Here is a 26,899-nt window from a genome sequence, read left to right as displayed (position 1 = left end):
CAAGTACTATCATGAGATACAGCATTCGTTTAGTGTATGTGTTCATCTACCCCAGCTACTAGTACATACCCTTCTCCCCACACAGCCTACCTAACCTTCTTAGTCAAATAATTACTCTTTCTGCATCGACCACATCAGATTCACGCTCAATCACCCCTTCGTTTTTATACGCAAACACTGTTACCATCAGCACAATCCATCTTTGTATGTCCATTCCTGTCTCTGCACCTTGCCCCGTAAGTGCCTTCTCCAACACCCCTGTTTCTGCTATACACCACTGTTACAGTTCCTTCCACCACTTGGTCACACTGTTCTCTCATGTGTTTCCACCCTATGGCTATACTGCATTTGGCCACTATATACATCAAGTCTTTGAGTTTGGTCAGCAGCCCGTCTTTAACACTTTTCTTTTATCTGCCCAGCATGCAGGCCTCCGGTGTCTCACCATCCAAGTCTATACCTCCTTGGGCCACCCCGTTCTGCTATCTTCCTCCAGAAGCCCTGTACTACCAGGCACTCCCAGAACATATGTATGAGCCCGAATCCTACTGCTCTGCATTTCAGGACATCCTTGTCTTCTGGCCCCTTTAAAAGGTAGAACTAACAGCGTCCGGGAGATATGCCCTCTCTACTACATACATCTATATTAGTTGTAACCTAGCGTTCCTGGAAACCTTTTTGTGGATAAATTTTATTTCTACCCATTCTTTATCCTCAAACATCTTCCTCAGTTCCAGTTCACACGTCCCTTTACATTTCAGTTCAGCTTGCAAGGTTCGGCTTCTCAAGATCTCGCAGATCCTGGAGACTGCGGGTCCACCTTGCACCACTGTCAGCAACATCTCAAGGCCTTTGTCTCCTGTTTTGGGAGAATTCCCATAAATGTGCTAATTCTCTTCACCTTAGGGACTCCCAGCAACTTTGCTGCATTTTGAGGATTTATTTACCTGGAAAGAGTGGGAGCCTTTTTTCCCCCACTCACTCATGTATTTTGATGTGTGCTTTACTCGTGTTCTTTGATTAAGGGGTTTTAGATAACTACATAGGCATCATCTATTCATGTGTTTTCACAGAGTACCCTCCGTGCAATGACACAGGGAAGCATTTTAGGCTGTCCCAAGGCTTCTCTGGGATAAACTGTTTCCTAGAGAATGTAAGGTTAAATTGACTTTACTAATCTATTTAAATTCCTAGAGCCAGCACACACTATCTTCCTATAGAGTGAGGTAGGGGCTACCTGGTATCTCCTGTGTCTAGATACTCGTGTAGCAGTCAAATGCTACCATTTCCTATCGAAATGGCTGGTGGCAGTGATTTTACAATGAACTACCATGATTTTTCCTGACCACGAACACCGGTAGCTAAAAAAATAAAATAAAAAAAAATAAAAAATCGGGTGAGCCATGTTTTTCAAGATGGCGCCTAAACCCCCTTTGTTTAGGTCCCAGTCCTTTTTTCGCCATTTCTTTTTGGAAATGTCCTTCTAGAGTTTGTCTCTGCGCGCCAACCCAGGTTTGGTCTCTTTGTTTCTATGCCTTTGGCGGGATTCAGGACTGAAGCCCGTCTCTGGCACCTAAGTGTCTGGGGTGGGCAGGAAGTGAGGGAGGTGCCCGAAGCTCACTGTGCTTAGTCTCCTAGGAGACTCAAATGCACCGTGGCGTGGTTGGCTGACTGTCCGGCAAGGACAGCCACCCTGCTGGGCGAGTGGCAGCTAGGCTGTAATGAATGGGAGAAAACTGTTCAAAAGGCAAATCTTTTGGATTTGAAGGCAGAGTCGACCACTGGAACGAAAGAACCAAAGACGAACAGGAAGAGGACAGCTGCTGCAACTACTGGACCGTTGATTTGCCTGGTGGAGCCCTGCTGCAGGTCCGAATCACCAGGTTCATCGCGACAGAGAAGCCCCTTCAAGGACAACTTCTTCCTTTAAGTTGCTGGGACCAATCAACTGGTAACCCACCTGGATACCATTCTCTGAGCTGGTTAGGATTAGCCAGGGGGAAGGACATCAGTTTGATTGCTTGAAGAACAGCAACCGGAATCTAAGATTTGCCAGCTTTGTGACCAGTCCCCAACGTCCTCCCTCTTGTCCCCACGACTGAGGCTCAGGAACAGCGAGATCTGCAGGAACTGCCACAAACATAAGTCTTCAGTTGCATCTTTTACTTCAATATAAGGTACTGTGAAAACCTGACTGAGAGAACTTAACTCACTGCGAAAGTGCGTACAACTTTGGCAACTTGCAGGCCTAACCCGCTTGTGACCCGACATATGAACCTTTCTTCCGTGAACTACTTTTAAGAACTGTGGCAAAGACTTCCATTTTAAATACCAGAACCGTTTTTACTTATACAAGACACTAGCTCATTGACTTTGGACTACCTATTGCGTTGAATCAACTCCTCTGGTGAACTCAAACTATTTGCACTGTTTTAGAGTAACTAATATTAATTTTATTAACTTATGCTTTTTTGCTCCTACTTCAATGCTGTTTTGCTCCTACTTCAAGGGAGCTCAACTGCTTAGTAATCAGTATTGTAGCATAATTTGTGAGATATTGGTTGATTCATTTAGTGAATGATTTATGATTGTGTAATAAATAAATAAGTGTTTTTACCAAGAAACCTTGAGTATAGGTTTCTATCTGAACACTTGTAGACCTTTATGTAACACCCTTACAAGCTCACATTCCCTCTTGAGATAAGCCTGGCTGCTCAGCTCGCTACCAAAAACAGTGTGGTACAGACTTATACCAAAAGGTTGGTTTTGCTTACACCTGTAGTCCTAGTTGTGTGTAGTGCTCCCAGAGAGTACTGAATGCAAACTTTGCCCAACATCTCCCATTTCCCCTTCCATGTCATTTAGTAATCTCCTATGCAGCACACCCATGGATGTGTTACACAGCAAAATCTGTCCTACGTACATACCTGCATCTTCCTGCAATTCCTCAAATGTCTTCCACCCTCCCTCGTTCCGTAGGTCCCTCACTGAGGCCACTATGCACATCTCCCACCTTGTCTCTTATTGCCCTGCAGCCCACCCTCCCCTCTAGATTGCAGCTATTGGTACCTGTGGAGTGAGAGGGTCTACTACTCCCATGAACCTGCAGGCCCTGTGCCATATTCGGATGCTAATTTCACTAGGTAGGGGTTCTCATGCTGCTCTTTGGCGTGGATCCACAAGAGGTCCCTCAGGTATCTGTTTTGTACAGCCGGCTGCAGCAACGCTGTCTACGCCGTGGGGTCGCCGCCATCCATATCACGTACTGTAGTTGGCAAGCTAGGAAGTGCAGCGTGAAATGCAGCACCCTTAACCCACCTTGGTCGTACGGCCTTTGCATTGTGCTCAAGGCTACTCATTTCTCCCTTCCTGCCACAGTAACTCCCTGCACATCTTTTCCAAATCACAAAAGTACTGCTTTGGAATATCATATGGGACATTCCCGAAGCAATGCATGAGTCGTGGCAGCGCTACCGTTTTTAGCAAAGCTGCTCTCCCCATCATTGACAGATAGCTTACTCCAAAACTCCATGGTTGCTGAAGCCCCAGCTTTGGCTCACACTGTTTTGCTACATGTTCTCGGACAGGGCCGTGGTATATGTTAATGCCCAAATATCTAAAAGAGGTGCCGCTCAATGGCAGGGGCAGGCCTGGCAAGTCCTCCCCCGACCTCTTTGCAGTGGCGGCCAGCAGGAACAGGGATGACTGTTTATTTTGATACCCGTTAATGTGCTAGAGTTTTCCAACACCTCCAGAATATATGCAGATTCTCTTCGGAGTCTCTTGCGTATAATAACACGTCGTCTGCATACATACACGTGCTTCACCCCATCTATGCCCATATCTCCATATTCCTGCCTCAGGTACGCTGCCATGGGTTCTGCCGCCAAGATGTATTGCATCGGGGACAATGGGCACCATTGACTGGTGCCTCAGTATAGCTGCCACGCCTCAGTACAGGTTTCCCAGTCCTAACCCTGGTCATTGGTTTAGTATATATTAACCGTACCAATCCCTTGAACAGCAAGCCACTCCCCATCTTCGTCATTGTGGCACACAACCAGTCCCAATACACTGAGTTGAACGCCTTTGTCGCGTCCAATGAGGCCATTGCGCATTGAGGCCCGATCCGCTGTGCTATAGATCACATGGTGGAGCCGTCTGAGGTTCTCAGATGTTTCTCCAGGGAACATACCCTGTCTGGTCCGGGTGGATCAGCACATGAATCACTCGTCGGAGTCTGTTAGCCAAGACCGCCATAAGGATCTTGCTATCTTGGTTCGGCAGAGGCCTGTTTATCTTATCTGGCTTGATCAGCAGCACTTGTCTGGGGAGGATAGCTCAGGGGCAACGTGCTCACCCTGGAAGCAAGTCGACACAGAGCAACACAGGTTCGATCCCCGGGTCCATGCTTAGATACCTCTGGGTATTAAGCGCGTTACAAATGACCTATACTCTCGGGCAAGATATTATCTGTAAATGCCTCATTGTACACCTTGGCCATAATGTCTCAGCATAAGCCTTATAAAATTTGCTTGGGAATTTGCCAAATTGGGTGGGGTTATCCGTCAGAGAAAATCTTGACTGTCCTCCGTGCCTCCCTTATGGTCCGCATAGAATGCTTTATAATATTCGAAGAACACTTCATTTATGCCCGCTTGCGTGTGCACCTCCTCCATATCCCTGTTCTTAAGAGCATATCAGAGTCCTAGTGACCTTGCGCTTGCACAGCCATGCCACCCGCCTCCCAAGCTTATCCCCTTGCGCATGGTCCCTTTCCACATAGGTAAGCCTCCCCAGCCTGTCCCATTGTGCTAGATCCGATTGTTTCAATGCAATTATTTCGTCTAGATGTTCCTTGCTTGTCAAGGCCTCCCACTCCTGCTTTCTCAATTCTGCCTCAGTCTTCCACAGATCCTTTATTGCATCCCGCCCGATTACGCCATCATTACCCCTCTAAAAAATATGGTGTACACTTTCCAGCCTGTACCCACCTTTTGCACACTCCCTTCATTTACCTTGACTTATTCAACCATGCTTTTTCTGACATGCTCAGCAAACGCTGCATCTTGCAGCGCTTCGCTCCTCGATTTCCATGTGGGAATGTGTGGCCTTTGGGCGAACACGCCATCTTGCCACAAGCGGCGAGTGGTCCGACAGTAATCAATCTAAATACTCTGATGCTTAAAAAGCAACTTCGAGTTCCACTCCAATGAACAAGTATTCTATCCTGATGTAATACTTGTGTGGCGCTGAGAAGTGTGAATATCCCCTTTCCTCTCTATGCTCGGCTTTCCACAGGTCTTGCAGCTGAAAGTGCTCCACTAGCGAGTTCAATACCTTGGCCGGGGTGGGCGCGTGGTCCATCTGTTTGGCAACTGACCTATCTAATAGCCTGTGTAATATGACCATCCTACCCTCATTGTCGGTTTTCACTGTCAACACTTTGAATAGTATGGTGGGGGCTATCCAAATGAGGACTCCCCTTGCATAGGTCGAGTATGTAGAGCCCGCCAAAGTTCTTCTGCTTCTGTGCATCTAAGCGTTTTTTTGCAGTAGCGCCATCCCAACTTTATTCCTCCGAATATGCTCACTCTTTTGCCTTTTATGAAATTGTTAAGCCTCCAACATTCCAAGTCATAATCCTAATGGTGCTAGCCATTATAGCCCCATTACCGTTCCTCCCCCTTCCTACCACCTTACAAATGACTAACTACTAACTTAACTTGTCCTGCTATGCCATGCCTGCTGGGATAATCCTGTTTCCGCTCCATTCAACCTGGTCACAAGACTAGTCTCCTGGTGACCTACGGGCAGGCTTACCTTGACTACCTAAGGGGGTGGGGGTTGTACCGGGTCTGTGCTAGCATTCCCTGTACCGGGTGACTGATACTCCAAATGCTCCCTCCATCGTATTGTTGCCATAACATTCAGATGCTCCCTTATGTGGCGTGGGTATAGCCCACTCTGTTGCCTAGCTACATAGTGTGTCCTGGCATCAGCCGACGACGTGCCCGTCAACACTATCCAGCTCCTTGGTTGGCGGCGCTTCTTCCAGCAGCTGTGTCCTGTCCATTCATTATTGTGCTTCCTCCAGTGATTCAAAGAAACGGGATTTGCCGTTGTGGATCACTTGTAAGCAGTAGCCTCTGGGAACACTACAAACAACTACGACTACAGGTATAAGCAGCCAACCTTTGGTATAAGCTTATGCTACACAGTTTTGGTAGCGTGTTGAGCAGCCAGGTTTAACTCAAGAGTGGCAATGTGAGCTGTAGTGGAGTTACAAAGATTCAGTTACAGGTATTCAAATAAACACACTCAAAGTTTCTTGCATAAACAATAAGTTATCAGTCATTAATAAATCCTTCTTCAGAAAGGAGCAATAGAATAGTAACACATACACTTCAATACTGTACATGTTTCTGGTTCAGACAAGGTCCTTTTGGGATGGCCCACAGACAACCTACCCCCACAGGTGACTTCATTAACAAGAGTGCTAGGGACATTAATACCTTACTGTTGGCATACAGAACACTCTTTAAAAAGTAAGTAAAAGGCTAAAGTTATTAGAACACAAGAAATACAAATAGTCATAAGCAGGGCAAATACTTTCCGATAGCTCTGAGAAGAGTCATTCAATTCAATAGGCTAAGCCAAAGTCAATAAGACAACGTCTTTGTATAGGATGCAGTTCCTCAGGTAAGTAAATGGAAAAGTCTTTGCACAAGTTCTTAGGAGTCTTTGAGAACAAGAAGAATCAAATGTAGGGCCACAAGCCGATTAGATTTGTGAGTTGCAGAAGTTACAAGCACTTTCCACAGTAAGAGGCGAGTTCTCTTAGGCTAGTTTTTACAGTACCTTAGTAAAGAAGAAAAAGATGCAGCTGAAGACTTCTGCCGTGCTGTACAGGAACAGATCTCACCCATCCTGGGCCTCAGTCGTGGAGACAAGAAGGACGTCGGGGGACTCCTGCACTGTACTGGCACCGTCAAAACTGCCAACCAGCAAACTTTACTTTCAGTGGCTGTTTCGCATTTCAGCTACTTGCGGTACAGCAAATAGCAATAAGCGCAGTTCGTGGCTGTCAAAGTGGACTTTACTCACATGTAATGTCCCGCACTCGGCTGAGGGGGGGGGATGCGGGGGGGATGGGAGTATCAGGCTTGGTCAGTCCTGCTTCGTGGGAATCCAGAGGATCTTCCAAAAGCTTCAGGCCAGTTTACAAGCAACACACAATCTGGTGGTCCCTCTCCCTGGCTCTACTTTTTCCTACAGCAACTCTGAGGAAATTCAACCAGCTCTGAGATGGGTGTCCAGGTGGCTTACTTGGGAGTTGATTGGTCCCACCATCTCAAAAAGGGAGAAGTCGTCCTTGCAGGGGGTTCTCCATCTATACGAATTTGTAGTTTCAGCACAGCAGCAAGGCTTCACCGGGCAAACCAAGGGTCCAGGAGTTGCAGCAGGCGCCCTCTTCAAGTAGTTCTTCGGTTCCTTCATCCAGTGGTCGACTCTGCCTTCCAAGCCAAAAACCTTGCCTTTTATTCAGTTCTCGCACATTCATTCCAGCCTAGCTGTCAGTCACCCAGCAGGGTGGCTGTCCTTGCCCGACAGTCAGAAAGGCTGATCACTACAGAGTGCATGTGGGTCTCCTAGGAGACTAAGCACAGGGCGTTTCGGGCACCTCCCTCAATTCAAGCCCAACTCCGACACCCTGGAGTCAGAGGCAGGCTTCAATCGTGAATCCCACCAAAGGCAAAGCAAACAATGGGACCAAACATGGTTTGGCGCGCAGAGTGAATCTCAAGAAGGGCATTTCCACAAAGAAATGGTGATAGAAAAAAAAGACTGGGCCTTTTTGACAAAAATGGCACCCTTGGGTGCTTTACTGTAGCTTCGAACACAGCCCGCGGTAAATGCGAACCATGGTAGTTAAAACAAAGCCACTGCCACCAGCCATTCAATGAGAAAGGGGTAACAAAAAATGTTACATGAGAAGCTAGACAAAGCGGATACTAGGCAACTCCTCCAGCACCATATTGTAGGATAGTGAGTGCTGGGTCTAGAAAGTTACAAACTTAAGTAAAGTCAATTTCACTTTACTACTCTTGGAAACAGTTTATCCCAGAGAAGGTATGTAAACCTTTGTGAAATCTGAAAGACTTCCCTGTGGCACTGCACTGAAGGTGCTTTGTGCCACAATGTAAAAGATTATGCCTATGGAGTTTGTCAGACTCCAAAGTCAAAAGAAACAGATCACAGAAAAATATGTGTGAGACAGAGTTTGCATGCAGTACCCTCTGGGACCACTACACACAACTATGATTACAGGTTTAAGCAAAACCAACCTTTGGAATAAGTCTGTACCACACAGTTTTTGGTAGCGAGCTGAGCAGCCAGTCTCATCTCAAGAGGGAATGTGAGCTTGTAAGGGTGTTGCACAAAGGTCTACAATGATAAGTATTCAGCTGAACAAGTTACTTCTTACCTTGTAACGTTCTTTCGATGGGATGTTCCTCCGGCGTATTCCTTATCTTTGATAATACGTCTCCAGCTTGCTGGCCTCGGAATTTTTTTCTCTGTAGAGGGCGCTGCGCGTCGACGTCCACCGAATCGATGTCCCTCGACAGCCACCGTATCGGCGCCAACGTTACCATGTCCATAAATAGCCACACGCGGCGTCCGTTGCTCAGTTCCGTTTTGTAGCATAAGATAAGTCATGCCTGAATTGGTTATTGACCTTGAAGGAGCGTAAGCTGCAACCACAAGGGAAGTATTACTGCAGGGGTGGATGGGAGGGGCGATAAGGAATACGTCGGAGGAACATCCCATCGAAAGAACGTTACAAGGTAAGAAGTAACTTGTTCTTCGAAGGGATTGTGTCCTCCAACGTATTCCTTATCTTTGATAGACTCCCATAGCAGTGGCATGTAACTGGGAGGTGGGAGTAATGTCATGTATCCCTTTTAGGAATTAACCGAATGTAATACGGCTTTGCCAAATCTGGTCTCTTGACTAGTGGAGGAATCCAGGTTGTACAATTTTGTTAATGTATGTGCGGATGACCATGTGGCAGCCGTGCATATGTCTCGGACCGGTACCCCTCTTTGAAGGGCCGAAGAGGCTACGATACCCCCTAAGATTTTGGGGTGGCTCTTTCCCTGCCAGTTTGTAACATTCCAGAATGGCCAAAATAATCCACCTGGAAATGGTCTGTTTTGTTATGGGTAGTCCCAACTTGTGACCTGAGCATCCTACAAACAGCTGGTCTGCTTGCCTAATCCTAGCCAGTCTGCTGATGTAAAAGCTCAGAGCTCACCTTGGGTCCAGCCTATGTAGCCTTTCTTCCTCTTTCCCCAGATGGGGAGGAGGGTAGAACGAAGGTAAGGTAATTTACTGAGTGATATGAAATTCAGAAACCACCTTTGGGAGGAAATTAGGCTTCACCTGTTGGACAACTGTCCTTGTGGAAAATTGTATGGGGGGGAGGGGGGGGTTACAAGAGCTTGTAATTCGCTCACCCTCCTAGCAGATGTTAGTGCTACCAATAGGACAGTTTTAAGTGTGAGAAATCTCAGCGAACAAGAATGGAGTGGTTCGAATGGAGTACCCATTAGGAAATTGGTAGACTAAATTTAAGTCCCATAAGGGAACTTGGAATGGTCTTGGAGGATAAACATTAGTTAATCCCTTGAGAAATTGTATTACTAGAGGTAGTTTGAAATACAATGGTTCCTCCGCTGTGCGCTTGAAGATTGAAAGCGCTGAGAGATAGCCTTTTACAGTGCCAACTTGAAGGCCTGAGTTTGCCAAGTAGAGTACAAACGATAACACCGTTAGTGTACCACATGAAAAAGGGTCGATATTCCCTTCTCTACACCAGCTGCAAAATTTGTTCCAACGGCAGCAGTATAAAGACTTTGTTGCTGGCCTTCTGGCCGAAAGCAACACCTCCATGACGTCCTCAGGGAGGTCCCAATCCTTGTACCTCACCCTTTCAGAAGCCAAGCGTGAAGGTTGAGGGTACCACGTTCTCCTGGCCCAGTCCGGGGCAATTAGGATAATGGTTTTCCGGAATCTTCTCAACCTCCTGATCATTTGAGGAATAACAGGGACTGGTGGAAACGCGTAAAGGAGTGGGAACTCCCAGTCCACTACGAACGCGTCCCTAGAGCTCCTCTCGGGGGAAATTCCCTTGAACAGACCAGATCACACTTCCTGTTGGTGCTGGTGGCGCACAGATCCACCTGAGGGGTTCCCCAAAGGGCGAAGATCTCTTGAAGGACTTCCCGAGTTAGCTCCCACTCGTGGGAGACTGTGCTCTGCCTGCTCAGAATGTCCTCTGTCAAGTTCTTCTCTCCGGCTAGGTGGACTGCCGATAGAGATTCCTTCCTGAATTGCCCAAAACCAGAGCTGCATTGCCTCTCTGCACAGTGGCAGTGACCCTACGCCGCCTCTTTTGTTGAGGTAGAGCATGGCCACCATGTTGCCCGTCATTATCAGGACATTTTTCCCCTGTACTGATGGCAGAAAAGCTTTCAGCGCTAGTCTGATCGCTCTCAGCTCTAATAGGTTGATGTGTAGTCTGGACTCCGATGGAGACCAACGACCACTGATGGTCAATTTGTTGGCATGGGCGCCCCACCCTGTGAGTGAGGCGTCTGACTACTGTTATCTCCGGCCATGGTTGCCAAAACAGTTCTCCTTTCAAGATGTTCTCTGGATAGGCCCACCCATTGAAGGTCGTGGGCTACCTTGTCCGGAATCTGGAGGAGATCTGTCATTCTCCCTGGGAATTGCGACCACTGAGTTCTTAGTGCCCACTGAAGAGATCTCATTCTCAGGCAAGCCTCTGGCACAAGGAAGATGCAGGATGCCATGAGGCCTAGCAACCTCAAAAAGTCGAAGGCTGGGAGACGTTGGGCATTTTGGAACTTGTTCACCATCTGCAGAATATCTTGAGCCCTCACCTCTGGTGGCGAGGCTTTTCCCAGGGAAGTGTCCAGGACCGCTCCAGTGAACTGGAGTCTCTGTGATGGCATCATTTGTGACTTCTTTAAATTGCAGGAGAAGCCCAGTTTGTGAAGGAAGTGGCAGATATAATCTAGCTGGATCAGAGCTTGTTCCGAAGATACAGCCCTGATCAGCCAATCGTCCAGGTAGGGGTAGACGTGGATCCCTTCCCTCCTTAGACTCGCAGCCACTTCCGACATTTGCTTTGTGAAGACCCTCGGGACGGAGGTCAGCCAAAATGACAGAACTCAAAATTGATAATGAGTCTTGCCAATTGCGAATCTCAGGTATTTCCTGTGTTTGAGATGGATTGGCACATGGAAATAAGCATCCTGAAGGTCCAGAGATACCAGCCAGTCCTGGAGCTGGAGGGCCTGAAGGATCTGAGAGAGAGTTACTATCTTGAACTTGTCCTTCCTGAGGAACTTGTTCAATTCTCGTAAGTCCAGAATGGGTCTCAGTCCTTCGTCCTTCTTTGGTATGAGAAAGTAGGGGGAGTACCAGCCCTTGTTCCTATCCGCTACAGGTACCGGTTCTATGGCACCTTTCTCTAGCAGGTCTATAATTTCCTGCAAGAGGAGCGGATCTGGAACATTTAAAGAGCTGTGCCCCGGTGGATGACTGAGGGATGTGTAGAAAGGGTAGGCAGTAACCCTGGGCAACTGTCTCCAATGCCCAAGCATCTGACGCAATAGCCTGCGATTCTGTCAGATGGTGAGTTAACCTGCCCCCTACAGGTGTTGTGTGGAAAGACCTCAGAGTGGTTTGGGGGCGGCTGATGCAGAGGGTAAAAAAGCACTTATTGCTGCGGCTTTAGTACTTTTGACCAGTCCACCTGGGGTGGATCTCCTTTGGCCTCTTTGACCCGGCTGTCCTCTGCCTTTCCCGAATACGGAATAGCAGCGAAAGGACTTTCCTCTCCCAGAGGTTCCTGAGGGGCGAAAAGGAGTTTGGCGGATTGCAGCTCCTAAAGATTTTGCCGCTGCTTCAGATGTCTGCAACTTTTCCAGACTGTCATCAGCCTTTTTACCGAATAAAGAAGAGCCGTCAATGGGCATATTCAAAAGTCTGGCATGTACATCTGGAGCAAAGCCAGACCTTCGCAACCATGCATGCCTGCAGATTGTCATACTTGCCACCATGGCCCTGCTGATACGGTCAGTGGAATCAATGCCAGTTTGAAGTGACTCGCGCATGGCATCTTTGCCATCTTTAATGATGGAAAGGAAGGCTTCCCTTTCCTCTGCTTCCAGTATGCAGTCAGCCGCTGATGAAGCACACTCCCACAGTGTGTGACTGAACCTGGCGAGCGTACAGGTGGCGTTGATGGACTTCAACGCCATAATACAAGCAGAAAAGACTTCTTTTGCCATAGAATCGTACCTTTTGTCATCTCTATCCTGTGGGACAGTAGGGTAAGCGGATCTTCTGCTTGATGAAGTTGCCGCTTGAACCACCAGGCTCTCTGGAGTCGGGTGTTTTGATAAGTATTCAGGGTCAGCCGCAGCTACCCTATACTTGGCTGACAATCTTTTATTGACTGCAGGGATAACCTCAGGAGTTTCCCAATTAGATGAAATCTTCCTTTGCAAGGCTGCATGTAAGGGGACCACAGGATCCTCCTGTGGACCTTTGTCTGGTATGTCTGTCAGGTCATCCTGTTGAAAAACAGGTGAAGGCGCAGATCAACCCATAAATTCAATAATCCTTGCCATCAGGGTTCTATAGGGTGTTTCGGCATGTTCCCCTGGGTCTGATTTGACAAATTCCACTTCTGGGGAAGTGTCCAGCCTACTTGCCTCATGTAATGATTGCTGTAGGTCTTGCAACCTTCTTTCCTCAGAGGTAAAATCCTCTGAAACAGGTAGAGTGGTCCTCTGCAACCCGAAGGTTTCCTGGTCAGAATCCTCCCCTTCTTCATAGATTGAAGATAATCCGGGGTACTCTGACCTCGGAAATGGTGTAAAACCCATTTCTAAGGCAGAAGGAGCCAAACTCGTCATTATTGGGTGACAAAACGTTGATGCCGATGTGTCAGGCTTCGAAGGCGCTGAGAAAGGCGTCGAGAAAACTGGAAGAGGCCTCGAAGAACTCGAGAGGATCGGGATCCTACTCGAGGATGTCAACGACGGTCTCGGCGTCGTGTCGGAGGCTCTTGGTATCACCGTTGGCTGTGAAGTAGCTGTGGTTTTCTCTTTCATCGGCGACGATACCAATGCTGGAGAAATGGAGTTACAGGGAACAAACTACTCCCTTCTTCAGCATTGAATATTTCATGGATTCACATGCTGTGAGTAGACTTCATAGCAGATAACCTGTAGGTGCATAACAGTCAAACAAGACCCATGCCCCAGGCAATCCAAAACCAACCATAGACAAGCATACATCAGTTATCCAACCAAAAACATTAGCAAAAACCAAAACCCGGGGCTTACCTTACTGGAGCAGGTGTTGGAGGACCGCACACCCCACCTGCACATCCTCGGCATGCCGTCGACGACCCCGGCCGCGCCTATTAAAGGTATGCAGAACTGCCCATGTTGCCGCTTGGCAAATGTCCATGAGCCGTATGCCGGCCCACAGCGCTGCCGACGATGCTGTGGACCTCGGAAAATGGGCCCTGGGAGTCCACTGCAATGGCTTGCCGGCCTTGTTGTGGAAAAAGGAAATCTTAGACACCAAACGGGAAAGGTCCCGTTTCGAAATCGGCTTCCCCTTGTTGGAGGGGCCGAAAGCCACAAACAGCTGCCAGGACGTTCTGAAGGATTGAGTCCTGTCCAAGTAAAACTTCAATGCCCTCTTGACATACAGGGAATGTAGCTCTTTCTCCGCCGGAGAGCACTCGTTTGGAAAAAAGGTGGGCAAGGTCAACATAGCGTTCTTATGAAACTCGAGGGAATCTTCGGAAGAAAGTGAGGATTTGTAGACAAGAGAACCTTGGCCCTCAAATGCAGATCGATTACCAGAGCCCGACGTTCGGAAACCCTCCTGGCAGACATGATGGCCACCAGAAAAGCCACCTTCAACTTGAGAAACTTCACCACTGCCGTGGACATGGGTTTAAACAGTGGGTTCATGAGGGCTGAGTACCAAGTTGAGACCCCAGACCGGAGAGAACAACTTCTTCGGAACGGGGGCGAGAATGTCCTGAAAAGGCCGTGGAGGAAAACTTTAATCAGTCTGACATTGAAAAGTGGTGTAGCGTTGCGCTGCCTTGTGAACCAGGAGATGGCAGCCAAATGGACCTTGATCGAGGACACCACCAGACCCCCCCCCCCTTCGCCAACAGCAGAAGATAAGGTAGCAGTTGTGGAGGCAAAATCTGCAATGGCTGCACGTTCGGCTACCGCACGCACCAGACACAATCTTTTCCACTTTCAGCTGCAAGACATTGGTAGATAGCGCCATTGCGGGAACCCAAATGCGACAACAGTCCTGTGGAATGCTTAGGTGTCCAAACTCGGCGTGGTCAGGAGCCACGCTGCAAGGCTGAGGAAGCTGGGGTCGTGATGCCACACCTTTCCTTCATTCTGAGACAGAAGATCCGGATCTGACCCCAGATGAAGAGGGCCGTCCACTGCTAGGTGAAGAAGGTCCGAGAACCAGGTCTGTCGAGGCCAGAACGGAGCTACCAGGATCACTTTGCAAGGACCCTTGCGCACCATCTGGACCAGAGGAAACGTGTATGCAAACAGGCCCATCCACAGGACTGAGAATGTGAAACCCCCCCCTCTTGAGTCTGGATGAGCCACACTACTGGCAAGGAGACTGCACTGCCCATTTTCTGGACTGGCCAATAAGTCCAGCGGGGGAGCCCCCCCATTTCCTTAATATCCCCGCCACCTGGTGGTCCTTCAGTCGCCATTAGTGCATCTGAACTGGGTCTCTGCTGAGAGCATCTGCCTGCTTGTTCTGAACCCCTGGCAAATAATAAGCCAACAGATGAATCTTGTGCTCTATGGCCCAGAGCCAGACCGCCTGAGCATCCGGGGACAGGTGCCATGAATGCGTGCCCACCTGTTTGCGGAGCTAAAACATAGTTGTGGTGTTGTCTGTCAGAACCCGGTCCACTCAGCCGAGAATGAGGGGCAAAAAAAAAAAAAAAAAAATAGAAGTCTTCGGTGCCTAGTGTACAGTCCTCAGCTCCAGAACTTTGATGTGCAACAAAGCCTCCTTCAGGGACCATAGGCCTTGGACCGGAAAATTGTCAAGGTGAGCTCCCCAACCCACATTGGAGGCATCCGTTACGATGGTAAACAAAGTCTGGCTCCACCAGCGGCATACTCCGTACTATAATGCCGGAGCAAGAACACCATTGCAGGGAGTCAGCCCGCACCCGGGAGATGAGAATCGCGTCGGACCAGGAACCTAGAATCTGTGAGCATCTTGACGTGAAACACACCTGTACTGGCCGCATGAACAGTTGACAATTCAGAATGAGCAGCACACAGGATGCCATGAAGCCTAGAAGAGACATGTACCCTCGGACTGTGATCGAAGTCCCCAGCACCCAGGAAACCGCCATGAGCGACCGCTTCTCTTTCCTTTCCACAGAAGGCTTCACCAGATTGAGATGTGTATGAGCCCCAGAAAAACCAAGTCCTTGGAGGGCGTCAGACACGTTTTGGCGAAGTTGACCCCAAAGCCCAGACACTCCAACAGGATCATAGCCACTTGGATAGACTCAGACGCCTGCTGACGAGTCGCTCCTGACTGATCAGTCGCCCAGGTTCAGATTTACATGGCGACCTTCCTTACAGAGGTAAACCGCTGCTGGAGCAAGGCACTTTGTGAATGTCCTGGGAGCCGACTTGAGGCCAAAGGGGAGAACCCGAAACTGGTAATGCTTGTCGCCAACCACAAACAGTAGAAATTTGTGATGTTTGGGGAGTATTGGGATATGGAAATAAGCATCTTCGAGATTCAAGGGCACCAGGAACTCCCCAGGCTGCACAACCCGAATAACGTCCTGCAATTTTAACATCCTGAACTTTTGGCATTTCACATCTTTGTTTAGCGGCCTTAGGTCCAGAGTGGGGAGCCACTTTCCACTTGTTATTCTGATGACGAAAAACCGAGTGTAGGTGCCTTGTCCTCTTTCCGACTTCGGGACCTTTTCTATAGCCCCTTTCTCCATCAGGCACACCACCTGCCGCAAGAGCTTCACCGGTGGAACAGGGAGTGGTGGACGCCGGAATTCTAACGAATCGTTGTACCGCACTGCGTCCAGCACTCACCTGTCCCCTTCGTAATCTAACGCCACTCGTCAACATGTTGCGTCAATCACCTTCTGAGTCAATTGCCCTTGTGGCAGTCATTGTTGAGGCTTGGACTGGCGACCTCTAGTAGAGGAGGAGGTTCAAACCCTCTTCCGTTGACTTTGATAGTCCTTGGCTCGTTGAGCTGACTAAGATTGACGAAACCCGAGAGGAATAGCCGAAGCAACTGTAGCCTTTGTCGCACGATCCCGCAAACCTCGAGTTACAAGAGGCTCCTTGAAATGAGTGAAAGGGCCGAAACGAATGCCTACCATGTAGCGTTGCCCCTCGCCGTATCCGAATACTCCTTCATATCATTTAGAGTTTCATCAAGCTTCTCCCCAAACAGCTGCTCCCCCTCGCAGGGCATGTCGACCACTTTATGTTGCACTTCAGGGCAGATGTCGGTACAGCGCAACCATGCTTGCTACTAGAGGACGATCCCATTATTTGTTTAAACTCCGACTCTTCCAGGTCCACTGCAATATTAATGCCATGATTGGAGGCTTCCTCCCCATCATGACCCAGAAGCATCCCCTCCTTACACTGCTGCTCAGGCAGAGGGGCCAGCAGCAGCACCAACATGTGCCACATTTCCCTGTCGTAGCGTTCCATAATGTACAACGAGTTGGCCACCTTCACCGTCGTCGCCTGCACTGTCCGCACCTTCTTGCCAAAAGCATTCAGCTTACAGCCCCCATTGTCTGGGGGAGACGCACACTTATGCTGGGTACACGCCTTCCTACAGCCGCCGGATGCAGCGTGGGCGGTGATGTGAGGCACTTCGGCATGGACTCAAGCCTTAAACATTTTCTCCAAGCGGCCCTTGACCGCAGGCTCCGTGAAATGATGGCGTATCGTGCGAAGCCCTTCCTGCCACACATGGTCCAAGATAGGGATAGCAAAGACTGCCTTCTCCCCATATGATCAAATAAAAAGTCTTTTCTCTCCTCAGGAGTAATGCCAAACTCATGGCAATCCTTGGCCATCATGGCATGAAAAGTGCATACATCGTCGGTGGGGGGGTTTTGGGGGGCTGGGGGGAGCCGAGGGCTGCGCTGGACTGCTCGTGGGATCCACCTGTCGGTCCATACCCCAGTTTTCTGCCTGCCTGGGAAAGGACGAAACCAGCGAGAACGTATCTTGCGGGACGCAATTAGGATCAGATTCCACCGGCTTCCCCCTTTCCCGATCCCTACAATGGGTGCACCTAGGAGATGAAACCGTACGCCGAACCTGGGGAGACTTCCTTGGCTGACCCTGGTGAGGGGGTACCCACGACATCCTTTGGTCGGGAAATGGCTGGAACCCCCCCCCCTACCCCTGCCCCAAAGGCTCCACCAGGGATTGGGGCACCGTAAGCCCGGCATCCAACTGTCTTGAGTGACTGCAGTGTAGTCAGTACTTGCATGGCGCGCAGGTAGCACGGGTACACCAACGGGTACTGAGGCGGAACAACCCCCAGACCAGCTGACGTGGATGGCGCCACCAGCTGTAGGCCTAACGCCTAAGGGTCCAGGAATGGATGAGACTCCCCCTCAGGACTATTAGGTCAAATTGTAGATCGAGGGATCTTGCTGCAGAATCTCCATCGGGAGCAAGGGCACAAAGTCCGTCCCAGACTGCCACAGCACCTCCTCGGAAGACAATGGATATCCATCAGACCCCCGCGGACCCGAAGAACTCGGAAGTCCCACAACCGCTTAAACCACTGTCGTTGAGGCAGTCGTTAACATCGTGGTCATCAGCCAGGCCGGAGCAGAGGTAGTCATCTGCAAGGTTGACAAAGGGATCAGTGCACCACATCGGTCGATGTGATCACTATCGTCGACAAGCTCATCTTCTGTGGAATCTAGGCCGCACTCGGCAGCCTGGGCTTCGCCGGCTAAGATGGCCGCTTGGATGCGGAGCTGGAATGGCGTTGGGAAGACTCTTTGCTCGCCGGCGAATGACGCCGGTCCTTCGATTACTTTGTTGACGAGGAGGATGAATGAGACCGTGATTTTTTTCCTTGTTGGAAGACACAGGCCTGCGCGATGGATCCCCCATGCTTCGCCGGCCGGCCAGTGGAAACCTAAGACTTCTCCAGCCGTAGAGCCTGCAAGCCTGGAGTGAGGCCTTGTCTCTGTATACTCCCCACCCTTTCCTGAACCCCGAAGCCGATCCAGCACCCGGGCATGGTTTCTTCGGCGCCAGCTCTGCTGATTATGCCTTCTGGCATGGAGGGGACCTCTTCGCGGAAGGCATGTTAATCCATGAAAGATACAATGCTGGAGAAGTGTGTGTGCCATCCCAAATGGGTATCTACTGATTTATAGAAACAGTGTATTTTGAAGTATATTTTTCTGTTACATATATTTGATCCCTTCTAAAGAAGGCTTATTCAACTGACAAATAATTGTTTAATCAAGAAACCTTGAGAGTAAGTATTTATTTGGAAACTTGTCACTGAAACTATGTTGCAACACTACAGCTTACATCGATCCCTCTTGAGATAAGCCTGGCTGCTCAGTCACTCTACCAACGTGTTTAGTACAGACTTATAATAAAGGTGGGGTTAACTATTGCCAAGAGGGCAAGGCTGGTGCAGTCTCCCACAGTGTACTGCATACAATCTTGCCTAACAGGGGTTCACTACAGTTCCCAAGAATAGTAAAGTGAAATCGGCTTTACTTACCTTTTCTCTTTGTAGGTCCAGCAAACCTTAAATGGAGTGCTGGGGGTTACTCTTAGTAGCTCCTTTTCCTACTAACTCATGCAACCCCTTTGTTACCCTCACTACTTTAAATGCCTGGTGGCAGTGGTTTAAAAGTTCCTACCATTGTGCTTTTCTATCGCAAGCTGAACCCTCAGCTGCAGTATAGCACCCATGGGTGACCCTTGTGTCAAAATGGCCCCAGTCTTTTTTCGCCATTTCTTGTTTGTGGGGTCTTTCTTGGGTTTTACTCTGCGCACCAATCCAGGTTTAAACCCTTTGTTCATTTTTGCCTTTGGCGGGCTTCAGTACTGAAACCCGCCTCTGGCTCCAGTGTGTGTGGCAGGGCAGGAAGTGAGGAAGGTTCCCGAAACACCCCTGTCCGTCCCCATGGGCACCTGAATGCACCCAGTCCCGATTCGCTGGCTGTCCTTGCAGGAGTTACAGCTAGGCTGTACATGAATAGGAGAAACTTGCATAAAAAGGTGAGGCTTCTTGGACTGAAGGCCAAGTCGACCACTGGGAAGACCACTCCGAAGAAACCGTGAATGGAGCTTGCTGCATCCTCCTGGATCGTTCAACAGCCCGGTGAAGCCCTGCTGCTGTGCTGAAGCTCCAACTTCATATCGACTAGAGAAGCCCAGAACAGACGACTTCCCTTGGGTTGGTGGGACCAACTGACCCCAAAAACCAACTTTGCAGGAACCCTTCTCCCTGCTGGCTGTACTTCGTTGCTGCTGCTGGAGCCAAGTGCCAGGGGTCAGGAACATCCGAATAGAGTATCGTCTTTAAGCCGGACCCGAGCTCCAAGAAGATCCTGAGTAACCAAGCCTGAGCCACCTCAGAGTGCTTGGCCCCAGAAGCAAAGGAAATGAAGTGTCCAGGAACTGCAGTGGTTATGTTGACCGGTAGCTGAAACTGCAAAGTACCGCTGATTTGGAAAGAGACTTTAGCTGTCTTCGAACTGCAGTGCAGGAGTCCCCTAGACGTCCTCCTTGTCCCCACGACTGAGACCCAGGATCTGCAGGACTACAACCAGAAGAGAAGACAGCTGAATCCTCTTCTTCAAACCTAAGGTACTGTGTTAACTATGTAGATTGCTTGTTCTTACTGGAGACTTGCAGTTGCTTGCAGCTTTGCCCTTCACAAGCCTTATAGCTTGTGGCCCAACAGCGATTATTTTACTAAAAACTCTCTAAATAAGAACATTGTGCAAGACTATTGTGCTACCTAAGAAATAACTCTGCTCCCTAGACATTGTTTAAATTGACTTTGGCTGTCCTGGTTCCCTGCAGACTCCTCTGACCCATAGACTTTGGTTATAACTCTCCCTCATAGGTGGTGCATAAGTTTAACTAGCATTGCTGGGAAAGGTCCAACCTAGACTTCATTGGGAGATTGAAGAGTATTCACATGCTCTGAGAACCGGTTAACCTTTTTCCTTCCCTAACCTTTTCCTTTTCCAACACCTCAGAATTGTATGAACTGCCAAAAGTGACAGAATAATGTCCACGGTGTCCAAGTAATTGAAGTCACCTCAGGCTGTAGGAAGCTTGGGTGTGCGCGCGACATCCCAAAAGGCCATCTACTTGCTATTCTTAAATCTCAGAAGTGAAGTGTATTTTTATTGTTGCATATTACCCTTTCTAAAGAAGGCTCATTTAAAACGGACTGCTAAATAATTATTTCACTAGAATACCTTGAGTCAATGGCAAAATGGTTCACCCCACTACTAAGCGCCATAGAAAAGGAAGCCCGCCTATGGCTCCAGTGTGTTTGGCAGGGCAGGAAGTGAGGGAGGTGCCCAAGATTACGGCTTGGATCCCGCTGATGTGAGGCCGACTCGCAGGGCCATCTTGATTGTGACCAGCCTGATGTCCGCAGTCGCCATAGGCTCAAAAGGCTTGTGCGCGAGGGTGCCCAAGACCAGATTCAAATCCCACATGGGGTGCGGCTTCCTGGTGGACGGGTAGAGCCTAGCGAGCCCGGCCAAATGTCTCCTGACGATCTGGTTGAGGAGGAGAAGACCCCTTCCTCCGAGTTCCTGTAGGCCCCAATGGCTGAGAGGTATGTGCGGCAGGTGTCCGCCGGGAACGACAGCACGTCGTCCAATGAGCAAGTCAGCGGATCGATATCCTTGGCGTGAGCCCAGTGGCAGAACCTGGTCCATTTACTCTTATACTGGGCTCAGATAGCCTTGCTCATAGCCCCCTGTAGGATTTCCAGGTTGGCTTGAGGTGGCTGAGTGTCACCTGCTCAGGAACTATGCTGTGAGGGCCAGCTTCTGAGGTGCGGGGTGGACGACCCCGCCCCCCTGCTGTGTCAGAAGATGTGCTGGGCCAGCCGGGAGGTGGATTGGAGAGACCGCCGAGAGGCTGAGCAGCTCCGAGAACCATGGCATGGCTGGCCACCACAGAGCTATCAGTGTGAGGTTTAACTGGTGAAACTCCTTGAACTTGCAAAGTACTCTGTGAATCAGTGGAGTGGGCGGGAAGTCATATGCCGACATGCCGTTCCATTGGATCAACAAGGGGTCGCCCAGGGAGCCTAGGCCTTGCCCCTGCCAGGAGGCAAACTGGGAGCACTTCTTGTCGTGCCTGGTGGCAAAGAGGTCCAGCTGGGGGAGGCCCCAACAGTGGAAGATCTCCTGTGCAACGAGGTTGCTCAGTTGCCACTCGTAGTTGTCTGCTCCCAACCTGCTGAGCCTGTCCACTTCCAGGTTGGCTTCCCCCAGAAGGTACACTGCCGTGAGGTATATGCCGTTCTCCAAGGCACATTTCCATATGCTGATCACCAGTCTGCACAGGGAAGGGGACCTGGACCCCCTTGCTTGTTGATGTAGTACATACTGGTCGAGTTCTGTCTGGATGAGGACAACTCTTCCCCTGAGATGTGGGAGGAAGGCTGAGCGCTAACCAGGTGGCGTTCAGTTCCAGCCAATTGATGTGGTATTCTTGTTCTTGACGGGTCGACGTGCCGTGGACCGAGAGGTCCTCTAGCGTGGCTCCCCAGCCCTCTAGGAAGGGGTCAGTGGTAATCGTCACCTGAGGGACGGGGGCAAGAAGGGCTTGCCCGTCCACAGGTTGCAGTCCCTGGACCACCATGTATGGTCCGGATGGGGATCTTGATAATTTCGGCCCGAGAGTCCCTCTCCTGGTTGCACGATGCTGCGAAGTGTAGCTGAATCATCCTACTCATGAGTCTTGTGTGGCGGACGTCCAACAGTACCGCTGCAAAAAGGCCCAGCAGATGGTGGTACCACAAAGCCGAAATAGCGCCCCGACTGGGAAAGTGAGACGTGGCCCTCCTGATGGCCGCAATCTTGTCCTCCAGGGGGAAGACCCTCTGGGAGCATGTGTCCCAGGAAGATCAACGACTGTGTGGGTTGCAGTTGTGACTTCTTGAGAATTGAGCGAAAAGCCCAGGTCGTGTAGTGGGGGGGGGGGGGGGGGGCTGGGGGAGAGGCAGTAATAGGTAGGTAGACGGTATCCAGAGGATACGGACAGGATCCAGGGGTTCGCGAAGTTCAGTCACCAAACGTGTGCGTGAAGAGCAAGCCTGTCCCCCACTGGTCGACTCGTGGACGCGGAGGGGTATGTCGAGACATTTTTCCCTCCGAGGCAGAGGAAGCAGGACTGGAAAATGCCCTTGTCCCCCCCCACCCCCCCTCCCGTTTTTGATGCTTGCGCTGCCTAGACCTGCGCTCCTGGAAACTGCAGAAGCCTCTGGATGAGCGACCCTTATCCGAGCGTTGCTGAGACAGGGAATACGCTTTGGGCGTGGCCTTTGTCAGAATGGATAAGGACTTAGCCATCTGCGAGCTATTCTTCTTGTCCAGCTCTTCGTCTGTGCTTGAGTGGAAGCGGTCGCTGCCCTCGAAGGGCAGATCTAGAATACGTTCCTGGACATCCGGGTTGAACTTGGTTGCCCAGAGCCAGGCCATCCTTCTCATGTCCGTGGCAATACAGATGGCACGTCCAGAGGTAACGATGTGTGCTAGCGTGGACTCAATGTTATCCTGCGCCACGATCTTAGCCTCGGCTAGACCCGCCTTGAAGCATGATTGGCTCTGGGCGGGGAGTTCCAGGAGGAAGTCAGAAATTTCCCGCCATAATATCTAATTAGTGGCCGCCAGCATGGCGTCTGCGTTGGCCTGACGCAGATGCAAGGAAGCATTGGAATATAGCTTCTTATCGTATGCCTCCAAGCTTTTCTCCTCCTTATCTAACAGCGCAGACAAAGAAGACTAGGATGACTGAGGTTTGGAGTACAGTGATGCTGCAGCGATGACCGAGGAGTGTGGCGGAGGATGGGAGGAGAGCAAGAGTGTATCCCCCTCCATCAGCCTGTACTTGGTGCCCAGGCGGCGGTTGACTGGCTGGACAGAGTGGAGTTTGAGCCAACCCTACTTGGCGAGGGAGACTAAATCTGTTTGCAGTGGAATTCCCGTTCTGGCGGAAGGGTGCCTTGTGAGGACTTCAGCAAGGACGCCCTACGCTGGCTGTTCGACCTGTGGCTGTGGTAGGCCCAGGTATTCAGCCAGGCCCGCGATACACTCATGGAAGGCCCTGGCCGATGGTGTGTCAGGATCCTCCTCATCAGTATCCTGTGGGTCTGGGGGATCCTGTGGAGGAGCAGTATCCAGAGACTGAGCCAGGGTCACGAGGACCACCGCCAGAGGCTGAGGAAGGGGCAGAGGCTGGTATGGAACTGCCTGTGGAGTAGGCTGAGGAGCCGGCTGCGCCAGGGCCTGAGGCGTCGGCAGAGGAGTCTGTGGTGCCGCTAGAATAGCGGAGAGGACTTCCCCGACAGCATCCTTGAGGATAGCCCCCATATCAGGAGACTTCATGAGTCCAAGGAACCTCTCAAAGATCCGGTCCTCACTGGCCGAAGAGGGCACTGAAGGGGTTACTAGAGGCAACGGAGGCCGCTGCGACTCTGATCATACGGACGCAAGGGGAAGCAGCCCTGCGCATAAGAAGGGTAGGCCGTAGGCCACGTACCCGATGACTGTCCCACCTCGATACTCACCAAAGACTTGCAGAGGCGTCAAACGGGTATCCCTTTCTGGCCTGTCGGCCATCTTGTTGAGCTGGCTACCACGTGGCTGTAACGTGTTGCTCAGCCCGTTGCTGCGATCCTCTGCCAAGTGTCTTCTGTGTGAGGTGCGCGACTTGTCCCGCTGCTCGGACACGTGCCCGGTAGGTGTATTAACCTCGACCCGGAGGTCGTTAGAGCTGCGTTCAGGAACCCTCCTCGGACGTACTGCCGGTAACAGTGTGTCGTGCCTCGGCCATGATGCCAGTACAAGGGAAGAGCCCCTCGGGCGCAAGCCCGGTAAAAGAGCCCCTCGGGCGCAAGCCCGGTAAAAGAGCCCCTCGGGCGCAAGCCCGGTAAAAGAGCCCCTCGGGCGCAAGCCCGGTAAAAGAGCCCCTCGGGCGCAAGCCCGGTAAAAGAGCCCCTCGGGCGCAAGCCCGGTAAAAGAGCCCCTCGGCCCCTCAACCCTGACACCGGGAGGATCCGAGGACTCTTCAGCCGGAAGGCCTGTAGCTGTGACAACCTCAGTGCGAGAGTTGGTGAAAGGACCCGCTCGGTCCCTCCTGCGTAAGAGAGTCCCTGGGAAGGAGTCTCCCTTGCAAGGTGCAGATAAAACTATAGGCCCTACACCTCTGGCCTGGAACGGCTCAAGAAACTGGAGGTCTTCAGAAGGAGACCGCTGAAGAGCTCCCTCCACCTGGCTAGTCTGTTCTTCAGCGCTTTCGTGGACAGCGAGCCGCACGCCGAACAGACTTACCAACCGTGGTCTGGGCCAAGGCAACATAGGCAGATGTTGTGGGGATCTAAAGTTGGAAAAGGCCCTTTGCAGTATGCGCACCTGCTGAACCCTGTCGCAGTCGACACGCGCCAGGGAGGAGCTGTGGCGTCTGAAGACCAAGTACCTACTGAACAAAAAAAAAAAAGACAAAAGAATAGAGGAAGAATCTGCACGTGAAATTACATGGTCGAAGCCAAACCCAGGAGCACTGGTGAATTCGGCCCGTTCTCATCAGCATGGAAAAAGGGACTGAGGTGTGGCGCCGGAGGGCAGAGTCAGGGCAGCGCATGCTCCCAGGGCCGCGCCTCTAAATTTAGAGTGGAAGAAGATTTTTCTGGTGAAAAGGTTTGTCTGTCCCTCGCAAGGGACATCCATGCAGTATGGAGGAAAGGAGACGGGATGTAAGAGTAACACTTCTACTCAAGGTTCCTTGATTAAACAATTATTTATTAATTTAACAGTCAGTTGAATAAGCCTTCTTTAGAAGGGAGCGAGCCTATAACACTTAAAATATACTTCAAAAATACACAGTTTCAATAAACCAGTAGATACCCATTTGGAATGGCACACAGACACTTCCTATACCCTGAGGTGACTTAAATAGCCAGGACACTGAACATTGATTATATCACTGGTATATTTAGAGCAATACTGAGTTTGGTGTCAAAAGGAAAAGGTTAGGAGATAAAACAATCGTCAACAAATATTCTTAAGCAGGTAAGGTATTTTGAACCCCCCAATTCAATGTAGATTAACCCTTTCCCGGCTATACAAATAAATGTATGACTTTTTTGGGGGGACAGTTAAAGCACAATGTCAGAGGTTAGAAGTCTTTCAGGAAGCCAGGGCAGCCAATGTCACTTGCACAGTCTAAGGGTGCTAAAGCACTTCTTGAAGTTAAGTAAAAAGTCTTGAACAATGTTTTAGAAATCTTTGTAGAAAATGAAATCACTGTTGGGCCACAAGCTGGGAGGATTGTGAAGGGCAAAGCTGCAAGCAACTCTGCAAAAAGCAGCCAAGGCAAGTCTCAACTGCGAGCTAGCAAGGCTACACGACAACTTAGTTCAGAGTACTGTAGGTCTGAAGAAATGTGTTCCAGCCGCTTTCTGTTCCTGTTGTAGGTCCTGCAGATCCTTTAGTTCCTGGGCGAGAGTCGTGGGGACAAGAGTGATGAAGTCTGGGGACTCATGCACTACGGTTTGAAGGTCGGCGGCAGCAACTGGCACACTTCAAATCAGCAGCTCTTCGCTTTCAGCTTCTTGCTAATAGCACCACTGAGGTTCTCGGGTACCTTAGGGGTTTTCCTCGCATCTGGGGTCGAGCACTCTTGATGTGGCTCAGGCTTGTTCAGTCCTGCTTCGTGGGAGTCAGAGGATCTTCCTGGAGCTCGGGTCTGACTTGATGCTCTCGATTCTGGCATTCCTCTCCCTGGCAATCGGTTCCTGAAGCAGCAATGGAAGTACAGCGAGCTCCAAGTTGATTTCCAGAGTTCATCTGGAGGTCGATTGGTCCCACTATTGGGAAGGAGCCTAGTGCTTCTCTTTATTACCAAGCGCTTTAGAATGAGGCAAGACTTCTGTTAACTTTTCTAAGCACTACAAGAGTCCAGGGGGAGGAGGGTCACCAAATAAAGATAGTTAGGATTTAAATATAAGGCACAAATAATTATTTAGCTGAATATATTTGTAAAACTGTTGAAATGTAGTGTGCTTTTCTCAAAGCAAGGTAAACCGCAGAATCCTCTGTGCCAAAAAGAATGCAGCCTGTGCTAAAAACAGACTACAGGCAAAGCGTGGGGCCGGCTAGCTCCGGCAGAGCACACAAAGTGTCTGAGCAGCTGTTCCCTGTCCATCAAAAGCCCATGTATTGTAAATGGGGAGTGTACAGATTGAATGCATGACAAAGAATTATGAAATCTGGTTTAAAAGAGAATGTAGGACCACATAAAAATATGAGTAAGATGAGTGGAATATGAATGAAAATTAGTTATAAAAACGTTTAGCTTTTCCTGGGGGCTAGGCCTAGAGGGTTGTAAAAGTCTGCAGGGCTGCCTATGTAAGGTATTAATATGTTAAGTAGTACAGATGCCAGAAATTGCTGATTAAGAAAGACTTGGCA

At 50.0% G+C, this 26,899-nt stretch overlaps 1 protein-coding gene across 5 annotated transcripts in view; it reads right to left on the bottom strand.

The window, feature by feature from the left end:
* The window catches only part of SETD5 (SET domain containing 5), an 875,459-nt gene that overhangs the window by 344,774 nt on the left and 503,786 nt on the right, over positions 1 to 26,899 (bottom strand). The window lies entirely within an intron of this gene.

This window comes from Ambystoma mexicanum, chromosome 2p, assembly GCF_040938575.1.
Source record: "Ambystoma mexicanum isolate Mex_15411 chromosome 2p, UKY_AmexF1_1, whole genome shotgun sequence".
NCBI classification, from domain to species: domain Eukaryota; kingdom Metazoa; phylum Chordata; class Amphibia; order Caudata; family Ambystomatidae; genus Ambystoma; species Ambystoma mexicanum.
The sequence above is the reverse complement of the archived record's forward strand: the minus strand, read 5'-3'. Positions and strand labels throughout refer to the sequence as shown.